An 11,419-nucleotide genomic window follows, 5' to 3' on the forward strand; every position below is an offset into this window, starting at 1 on the left:
ACCATACTACAACCTTTGTATTCCTTTCGGATAACGTAATTGTTCTGGCGGCAAGGCTGGTGACAAATTCGAGGTCAAGATGTTTACATAATAGCCAGAAATAGGGTCAATTTACACTATGCACACGTACATCGGGAACATCTTTCACACAACATGACTAAATGCCAACGTAACTAACTTGTCAACCGAGCAACTTTAGTTGAGGCATCACTAATATTTGAATATAAAACTGGAAAATTTTGTTCTCTGTCTTTCTGGTTTTCATATACATTTAAGAAACAAATTTTATGTATATAGATCAATATATCTTTTAGAATAAATTATAAAACATCTGATTTAAGACTCATTTGAATTGTTTTGATACCATACCAGACGTGATGTCCTAACCAAAGATGAAGAAGGGCGTTTGGTGTACGTTATAAGTTTGAGGGTGACAGTGCAGATTGAATTTCTGCTTTTTCTTACGAACATTTGACAGACTAATGAAGGGGGACGACACGAAATGGATTTAGATGACGGTTGTTGAACTTCCCTGAGCAAATGCAGTGCCTACGGTTTTACCAATATGGCTGGAAGGAATACGGTTTGTTCTAATTAGCCTAGGAATTTCATTCCGTAACCGTTGGTGAGTGTAACCTACAATTTCTAGTTAATATTGGATTGTAGCTCTAAGGGATGGCTCAAGTACACTAATGAAATGCTTTCTTACGAATGACTTACAATGGTATTGGTAAACAAAAAGCTGTCACCGTAGCGGGACCATGCCGTAGCTCCACTGATTTGAGCACGTTTACTAGCAGTTGCCATATGTGACTTTTTTTTTATATTGTTTAGTACCAGTTTATTTTGTTTTACATTTGTTGTGAGTTCGTAACTGGGTATCAGCAGTGTGAAAGGTACTGAAACGTTCCCTAGTATAGCCCGAATATTAACTGAATGCCTGTATGCAGTTCTCATGAACTATACTCGTTTTTTTTCCATCTGTCCACCCGCCTGTGGTGTTTGCGTATGGTAACACTGCGTCTCGGTCTTTAGATAGTTACATTTAGCTTACATTCAACAATAATAACAATATCCTAGTTCGAATATTAACGGTGTAATTCGCATACAGTAAATTATTAAAACACTTTTCAGTTGCAAATTGACACCAAGATATCCTTTTATTTACCTAAAACTTACACATAGCGTAACTATTTAAAGCCCGGGTGTCAGTGTTGCCATGCGCGACCACCACAGGCGGATGGACAGATGGAAAAAAACAGAGTATAGTAGTAATTCATATCCAAGAACTTACGTATGTCATGTAATCGAATATTCTATTTCGGTACCGCCCGGGACAAAAACAAATTAAAGTGTCGTTACATAATTATTATTAATGCTTCAAAGTAGTTCAATGAGTCTATGATTGACATAACTAGATTTTTTCTTATTTAACTTGGAAAAAGGCGAATTTATAAGTTAGTTAATTCATCAGAGACCAGAAAGAGCGGATGATTTTTAAAATCCTGGCAGAAATCACAGCAGCTGCGGCCGACGGGATATACTACTGAAGAATTTTTAGAACCGTCTAAACGCACATTAAATCAGACAATAAGGAACAGAAGTAGTCGCATAACTTACAATGAAACTGTTCTGCCTTGCATATTTTAACGGTTTGCACCCCGTTATAAGAGGAACTTTGGTGAGTTATAATTTCGAGTGTCAATAATATTTTTATAGTTTTATGTGTATTCATGCGTGTGGGTGAATCGCCATTACTCATTCAAATGCCCTTATGAAGTACCGTCACTGATAGGTGTGTATGTGTGTGTGTGTGTGTTGCAATATCTTTGGCACATTAGCAGGTTTTCACACCTTTTAATGTTATAGAAGATGCCTGAATCAGAAGTGAGAAATGTGTCGGCTCTCGGGCTTCAAATGCTGTCAGCAGCAATACCGCCATGAATGAAGAAACTGGTTTGGCGAAACATTTATGAAATTCAGGGGTAATTTTTGCCGTGAGGTTAAGCTCTCTCTCTCTCTCTCTCTCTCTCTCTCTCTCTCTCTCTCTCTCTCTCTCTCTCCTGAAGAAGAAGATCTTGGACTTTGTCAACAAGCGCATTTGTATGCTCTGAAAACTTTCTCGAATATTTAGGAGATACGAAGATCTACATCACCTAGAATTGACTGAAAGCTGTGGTAGCACTTAGTGGTCAGTGCTATGACATTAGTGTGTTTACGAGTTTTTGAACTTAGACTTTATTTAGGATTAAAAATCTCGTTCACTCGGCCATACCACTACGTTCAAATTTTTCCTAAACCGCGCATGCGCAGTACAGAGTATGTGACGTGGTTATCCCTGTCATGGCAATGTTACTGTACCATAGAAACGAAATTAGATACGGGCATTGTTAAAACACCAGTAGATAATGACTATGGAATTCTCGGGACCTGGTACTCTCGCTGATGTTGAGGAGGACCTTGCTCTAAGTGATGATAATGTTGAAGAACATCTGCTTACACAGGAACATTGGCCACGACTTGTCTCTACTAAATCTCATAAGTTGATCCCTGCTGGTGCAGCTCCTAGTCTCATGGACCATACCTATACCTCCAACAAACGATGTATGGAGCATGATTCAGATAGCAGTAATGAGCCATCATCCCCTGCTGCTAAAACTACAAAGTGTGATGCTTCCTCCTCTCAAAATAAAGTTCTAAATAATTCCCTGCCTAGACTGCTTTTCAGATTATACCTACCATGGCTACAAAAACTGTTCTCCCTGCCTTTGCTCCACGTGCTGAATACATAAAGCTCCTATTTAGAGAGAATCCGGGGGTTAATGTGAAGCTTCGCTGGCTATCGGAGGTTACCAAGATGTTCAGCCTCGATCGGGAATTGGCTGAAGTTAAAATGTCTGCGGTCACTTCTCGATTTGTATACATTTCGAGGCATCGCCTGGATATCATAAACAGGGTCAAGGGTGGTGGGTGAGGTTCTGTCACTTGTGTTAGATGTTCAGGATGATGTAAACAGACCCCGTAAGTTCCCTACACGAAATGCTTCCATCACTCCGATATCCTGTGGATGTAGACCCTTCATTAGCTAAGGAAACTGGAAGGGGTGCACACTGTACGTCGTTTCCTACAGGATGGGAAGTCCATCAATCGTATTGTCATTACTTGGAGCCACCCAGATCCACCCCCACCTTTTGTTAACTTCTCCTTCCTCCCTTGTCTACCATCATGTGAACTACGCAGAATGCCAGACGAAAAGCCGTGGTGCTTCAAATGCTGGGGTATCGGTCACATCTCACGATACTGTGCTGCCCCTGAAAAGTGTGCATTTTGTGCTGCTGAGCATGACAGTCGGACCTGCCCTACCGGACGGCCCCCTGTACCACCACAGTGGTTGACAGTTCTTCGGCATCAACATCAAGCTCATTACCTCTACCTACACCGGACTCCTCGCATTGGAAATGCCCGAGATGTAATGAGCCTGGAGTCAATGTGTTGGCATGGCTGTACCAGGCGTTCAGGCTCTGCATCGAACCAGCTTATTGCACAACAGCTTCCAGTGCCATCAATCAAACCCACTGTTACTGCCTCCTCACAAGTGGACCTACACTTCGTAATGCTGTAGATGTCCTCAAGTCTCGGTGTGACTCCCTTACATCACGTTTTGAAGCCATTGAATCTCGTTTAGAGAGCATGGACACTCGCATCGACAGTCTCGTAACCTCCTTTGACAATCTAACTTCTAAATTTTGCTACTAATGATAACACACTACAATCTCTTGTTGAAGCTCAGCAGGTTGTTATCACATCAGTTACTACACTCACTGAGAAACTTGACTCACTTGCTACATGTCTTGAGAGTGTTACTAATCCCCATACAGGACCATTGCCACGTGATACACCACCAATTCATACCGGTGTTACCACTGCCTCTTTATCTAGTCACCGTTCTTCCAAGGGACATGTTCGATAACCAAGTAAAGCTTAATATCATCTCATGGAATGCCTGTGGTATTACAAACTGGGCAAAACTTTCCTTTCTGTGCACTTAAGGGAATTATACATAGTCACCACCCAGATGTTATTCTAATTCAGGAAGCTTTTGTTGGTAATGCTTCAGCCAAGGGAAGAAGCTCCCTCGCTCACTGGCTATGTGTCCTACGTCCATTTAGTAAGACATGGCCTCATCACCTATATACGCACTTCAATTCAGCATAGACCTCTCCCAAACTCTGAGGATGAAGATACAACATTTCAATTATTTGAGATTACTGTTGGCGGAGGCACCATACGACTGTGCAATGTATATGCAGCACCAGGTAGGATTAAATACAACCAAGCTTCCAGCCCCACCCTTCGTGGTATGGTTTACATGGGAGATTTTTAATGCCCGTCATCCAGACTTGGGAGATCTTGCTGGCACTGTGAACCGCAACGGGAATCTACTTCTAGGATACATTCGTCGAAATCAACTGACCCGCCTTGGGACACTGGTGGATCTACGCATGCACGAGGTGGTACTTTGGATCACATCTTGACCTGTGGACTCGTACCTTCCCGAGTCAATTGTGTAACGGTTCCTACACTCTTCTCTGATCACATTGGTCTCAGCATCCAATATTCCCTTCCCGCTACACCTACTCCAATACACAATCGCACTTGCATCACAATTCCGCCTAAGTACCAGCCTACGTACATTTCATATATGACTAACCTTCGACCCACATTTGACCTCCACTGTCCGGAGAAACTTTACTCCTTACTTGTTAGTACCACACATGCTTTCCACACACAATATATCAGAAAGCCTCATATCAGGCATCGTGTTGGTGCTATGACACTGGATAATCGAATTTCTCAGGCAGAAAAGAAGGCGATGGATGATGGCCTTGCCTTTATGAGACAACCAAGTCCTGAAGACTCTGCATCAGTATCAACTATCGAGAGATGATCTAGTTGCTCTACAGCAATGTGTACAAACAGATTCCTGGCACAAATTAACAGACAGCATCAACCATCAAACAAGCATCGGTTCCATGTGGCCACCCTCATCAACAGGATTGTGAAGAAGAAACTCCCAAGTGTCCTCCACCACAGCCCTGCTCAGTATGCACAGGACCTTATTGATGAGTGGTCAGCACAGTCACGAACCATCAACCTTCCAGCTCATATACAAGACTCTCTCTCTTCACATAAAAACCATCGTGCCTTACGTCTCAGTTCCGCCTTACTAAGCAGTGATGAAGAGGACGATGTACCCATAACTAAGGGAGAGCTACGACGTACCTTAGCAAGGAGTAAGAAGTCAGCTCCTGGTGATGATGGCATCACCTATGCAGTCCTTTGCACACTCATAAAAATACCTGGCAACCCTCTCCTCCGGCTCTACAACCTCTGCCTCTGCCTGGGATATGTGCCCCTAGCATGGACTCATAGTACAATTATACCCGTGTTCCCAAGCCTGGCACTGACAAATTTCGTCCTGTCTCCCTCACCTCCTGTTTCTGCAAAGTATTTGAACGTATCCTCCTCTCACGCCTTATGGTCCGGCTGCAAGATAAGCTTTCATCTAGAATATACGGCTTCCTACCCCAACGAGGAACACATCATTGTCTCATGGAGCTCTACACTCGTCTCTCCCCAACCAGTGTTGTAGCCTTCATTGATTTGAAAAGTGCATTTGATGTTGCAAATAGAGACATTATTTTATAGCAATGTAGCGAGACAGAGCTCTTCAAAAATACGAAGTCAAGTAGGTGTCTATTTATGTGTGTTGGTAATCAGTGGAAACCAGAATAATTTGCTTTTAACAAGTGTTCATCCAGGTGTCAAGGCCAAGGTTGTTAAGGTTAGAGGTTCATTGTAATGATATATTTGTTATTAGTCGCTGACCACAGAAACCATAGACGCTGTGGCCTTTCCGCTCCACTTCCGTTCTCCTTGTGAAGGAAAATGGCAGGTTCATTTCCTGTGTGCATTTTGCGTGCGTATCTGGTGTTTTATGTGGTAGAACACTGGGCTCACAGTCACAAAATGCAAAGTCCGATCCCGAACTGCCATCCACTAGGCGATACATTTTGTGGTTAAGAAAAGGGCATGGGGCATCAGTCTCATTCTGAAAGACATGCTGAGAACTAGAGCGCTATACTTTTCTGGCGCCTGCCTTCCGAAGAAGCATAAAGGCTTATTTGATATCTAGTATGTGTACTATATATTTATATATATATATATATATATATATATATATATATATATATATATATATACAGTGTATGTATGTATATATATATAGTATATATATATTATCATGTATATATGTATATATATGTAGTATACACCCACATATAATGTTATATATATATATATATATATAATATATATATATATATATATATATATATGTGTGTGTGTGTGTAGTATACACACACATATAATGTATATATATATATATATATATATATATATATATATATATATATATATATATATATAATATATATATATACCCACTTGTGATTCTGTGGCTGGAACGTTCACTTCCCCAACTGAAGCAGGGCACAATGCTTTTAAGTATAATCTGTTAAATGCCACTGAGCCTCAGCTGATCTGATTATTGAATCATGAAACTAGCTGCGGGTTGCAATAAAGATGGAGAATGCCGTGGGGAATCAAGCTTATACCAAAGGCTTCTTGAGAAACTTAAATAGTTACATTCTCGGGAAATAAAACGTAAAGTGAATTTATACGTTTTCTAATAATTAGCATAAACCCAGCTTAGTTTCAAACACCAACGGCTGCAGTGTCAGTAGTTGTAATGGCCTGAGATGGAGGGAGTCTCATGCCTTCCGAAAACGTCGCAGATCTATGATGAAGTTGGAATGACGGCTTCGTTAAGGACCGTTGAAAGATATAGAATATATTTAAGTCAGTATCAGATAAAGAGAGTCAATAATTAACAGTGAATTTGCCTTTTTCGTGTATCTTTAGAGACGTGGCGGATTTCAATCTGTTTCAGGGGGTATCACCCTTCTCTTCATTTTGAAACTTATGAAATTAACTTCACGAGGAGGAAAATCGATTTCTAAGAAGACAAACAAAAGAAAACATAAGAAGAATGGTTGCAGTTCTGCTATATTATCAAATGAAATAGTTTGAGGGAAGTATTATTATTATTATTATACGGTTGGAAACGTTGGAATTCCGTTACGCCCTTAGACAAAGATTTGTTAACCACTTTTGTTATCATATCAATAAATTGGTATTTTTAGAAAACATTTCTTTAACCAAGATGTGAACATCGGCCAGCTATTAGCAAATATCAGCCCTGTTGAGAAGAGAATAATAGGAAGAATTGAAAAGCCATATATAAAATCAATTCCACTGATGCTGCCATCATCTTTAACAAAACATGTTTGGGAGAGGGTCTCCTACCTTCATATTATTATATTATTATTATTATTATTATTATTATTAGTAAGTAGTAGTAGTAGTAGTAGTAGTATTCTGCCTGGTCTCTTTCCTTTCCCTGACCTTTTCCACGCTGAAGCGTGACCTTCAACGAAGGTGACGTGCAAATGTGCTATCTCTCGGTGGCCATGGTTATACTCAATCCCAGGTCAAATCCTGGACCTGAAGAATGAGATTGTGACGTCATGAAACAGCTTTTCATTTGGCAGGTAGAGGGAACATGGATCTCAGTGTAGGTAGACTGGAAATGAGAGTCTCCCACAGACCTTGATCAAGTCGGCTGAACACTGAATTAGCATTCGGATTTGTCAATTGTCCAAAGGCTTTACGACCCATTTCTTGAGACCTTGTTGCAACCCTCCCTTGGAAGGCTCCGGCCGTCAACTTTATGTGGAGATTTTATCTCTCTTCTTTCATTTGTTGAGTTTTTGACTTCTTGGGGTTTCTTGTGTCACTACCATTATGATCTTTATGTACACATTTTTATGGAAAAGGTAATAAGACAATTGACTTGATAACGAAGATTCTGCAGAATATTACTTCTGTTTGTGATAAATAAAAGTACATAAACGTAATTAATTATGAGAATCACAGAAGGAAATAACGGCGGATTAACAATACGCGAAATTTAATTGATGGTAATAATGTACACTAAACGAAATTTAATCAGCAGTATTATTGTTTGTCAAGTCAAGTGTTCCATACAAAAGTAATAAATAGTAAGAATCGACTGTGAATATGAAAAAGAAAGCTATCTAAGTTAATAACCGTGGTCAAATGAACAAACTGACTCCAAAGGCAGTCGACGAATTCATATTCATATCGGGAATGAACTTTCATTTTCTCCTTTCAAGAAAGGAAATGTCACTAAGCTCCCTTGGCTGGTGTACGTACGCATGGCAGGTACTTCCCGGGTGGGTGATCCTCTCGAACCACAGGTAATCCCTTGCCATGCACCATTCAGGTAAATACGCATTGAATGTACTCGCCTGACGGGGACTAATTTAACCGCACAATATGCCTCTTTGCATCTCTATGACAAGGCCTGCTCAGGTATTTCCATTTGTGACAATAATTGGAACTCCTAGGTCTACTCGAAAGACTGGAACTCTTTTGCGATCTACCACACTCACTATATAATCACACATAATTACGTGCTACGTGGGAAAAAAATTTTCAAGTACCGCCAGAGTACGATGAAGCATGAGTACAATTGCCTTACTTATACACGCTTGTGTTTTTGTTTGTTTATATGGGCTTGTGGGGGAACTGCGATCGGCCAAACAAGTGGCTGCAATCAACTGTTTGGCCACCTCTGACATACAGTGAGCCTTTGGCGGCGCACTATAGACAGTACTGTAGGTTACTAAAAATGAAAATAAAAAACGTTAAGGCATCCTTTAATCTAGAATAATACTAGTGTCGAGCCGCACTTAGCTACTCTTCAGGTGAAAGTAAATACAGACAATCCATTCCTGTATATTTATTGTGACTTGAAGTGACAGTAGAGCCTAGAATGGCTCGAAGGTAGTGATTGTTCTAGATTAAAGGAACCTTTAACAACGGGTTTTATATTTGTAGTGTCTTACACTGCAATTCACCTATAGAACAGTGAAGGTTCGTTGTAGCGTCCTTTCGGCTCCCAGCAATATTGTTTTCTGCCCTGTGCTTCTCAACCTTTCTCTCTGGTCTGTTCCCACCTGACTTACGTTTGCCCTTCACTTATTTTCACCTCTTCTCTTATAAACGAAATTCCCTCCGGCGATCTTAAGATGAGTCCAGACACTCATCTCAGTGACATTGATGAACACGACACACAGGAGTCACAGCCGTGGCGGGAAATCTGACGTGAAATGTTTCCAGTTTTCAATGGACTTCGAATCGTGATCGTATAACGATATGCAGGGCATAGCAATGAAGGGGTCTTCGTCATCCTATGCGGTCAGTTAATGATAATCTCGTCAAGACGCGATGTAAAAATCTCACGATTATCAGTTCAGTTAAGGTTAACAGCAAGCAGTTTTTTTTCCTGTAACATTTGAAGCCATAGTCCAGTTAACCTTTCGTGATATTAGCTAATGACATCCTGATTAAAGTTGTTGTTGAATAGCAGAGTAGCAAAAGCATACATAATACATGCAAAATACATATATAAATGTTTATAAATATATATAAATATATATTTATATATATATATATTATATATATCATATATAGCCTATATATGTGTGTGATTTCTTATACTCACATATATACATACATACACACACACACACACACACACACACACACACACATATATATATATATATATATATATATATATATATATACACGTATAATTTATGTTTGTTTTCTTGCTGGTCTGTTAACATTTAATGGTATCAGCGAATAATTAGTTAGCTAACTAGACTTCCCTGACTCGCAGACTGTATACCTGCACTGACAGAAGATTTAAAACTACACTAATAAACTCTTTCGATCATTATGTTTATATATATTTATGTCTGTGTGTGTGTCTATGCATGTGTGTATGAATGTATAGAGGATCGAAAAAGTTTATTAGTATAATTTTTAAATCTCCTGCAAGTGCAGGTATACAGTCTACGAGTCAGGGGAGTCTAGTTAGCTCACTAATTATTCACTGATATCATTAAATGCTAACCACAGCAAATGCCGAAAAATATATATACATTCTTTTCATATCAACTCACGATAAAGTGGCTACAACGAAGCACGTAAGGAATGAGTTTGCAATTCTGTAACCGGAGTTTTAACATTTAGTTTGTGTCACCAGTCCAGTTTTAATGATTGATTCTGAAGGCGTCGCTCTTTTTGTGGATCCTGTCTGGCATCTTCAGATGCCAGTAAAAGACGCCGGCAGGATTTCAGTGGCTTACACCGACATTCATAAAAAAGAAAACTAGTTTAACGACTACGAAAAAAATGAATAGGGGGAACCTACGAAGTACTTCAGTGATTACAAATACGTATTGTGAATTTGAGGTAATCGTTTTAAGTCCTTCCTGACTTATTAGCGTCAGACTACTGAAGAAGCAAACTATCTTCGAGTAGGGAGGGTTAACTACAATTCCGGAAAGTTTGCGGTTGATAGTCTGGTAATAGAGGTGGATCAGGTGTGGAAATCAAGGAATTTTGATTTTTTCCTTTTATTCGTGTATTTTTTCTACTGGAAATTCCTTCGGATCCACTTCTGTTTTCATTAGCCATAGATCAGGGAGAGAGAGGAAAAAGGAAGGGCCGTGCCAGCACGGCTCTTGCATTTTAGAGCAGCCTGTAAGGCTGTGATGCAGCACTGGTATTGAAAGAGATTCTACTAAGAACTTCAGATTAGAAAAATGGGAAAGGCTGCAGCTGGCGTATCTGCCAAACTAATTTGACTTACCTGATCTGACTATCACTTTAACTAACTTTAACATAACCTTTTCCATTTGAGGATGGTCCTCACTCCACCCTCTTTGGAAACGCATATCTATGATTGATCTTTTGTAAAAAGACTGCTCAGATTCTATCAACTAATTATCGAGGTTCTGGAATGTTTCACAAAACGCCAAGGGAAGAATCGTCGTTATTCAGGTGTATGAAACATGTCGGTACAGCAAGGGTGTCCGCTGGACGTGTTTTTGTAGCCGTTGTGAGATCGAAGACATCAAAAATAACAACAAAAAACGTAAAAACATTTCCTGGATTTTTTGGCAGGGCGCCTACCCATCTGATCTAGGCTTCCAAGGTCAACAATGCCATATTCTAAGAAAAAAAAATGCAAAACACCGTCTATTTGTCTTCAAAAAAAGACATGAACAATACGCTCAAGTTCACAAGTATTTACACCGTTTATTGCAACCCTCAGTACCTAATTAATTACTCAGGAATTACGTAACTCTCTTCCTTTCTCTTTTGATCCCTATCCCACATTAGTTCCGGATCTTCCTTG

At 39.8% G+C, this 11,419-nt stretch overlaps 1 protein-coding gene across 1 annotated transcript in view; it reads left to right on the forward strand.

Annotated features, from left to right (window-relative positions):
* The first annotated feature begins 399 nt into the window (after nt 1-399).
* LOC135225733 (uncharacterized) overlaps nt 400-11,419 on the forward strand; it is a 113,073-nt gene continuing 102,053 nt past the window's right edge. Inside the window, exon 1 of the mRNA XM_064265126.1 lies at nt 400-625. The gene's annotated coding sequence lies outside the window, so the exon portion shown is untranslated. The remainder of the gene's footprint in view (nt 626-11,419) is intronic.

The sequence above is a fragment of the Macrobrachium nipponense genome, chromosome 13, assembly GCF_015104395.2.
Source record: "Macrobrachium nipponense isolate FS-2020 chromosome 13, ASM1510439v2, whole genome shotgun sequence".
Lineage (NCBI taxonomy): Eukaryota > Metazoa > Arthropoda > Malacostraca > Decapoda > Palaemonidae > Macrobrachium > Macrobrachium nipponense.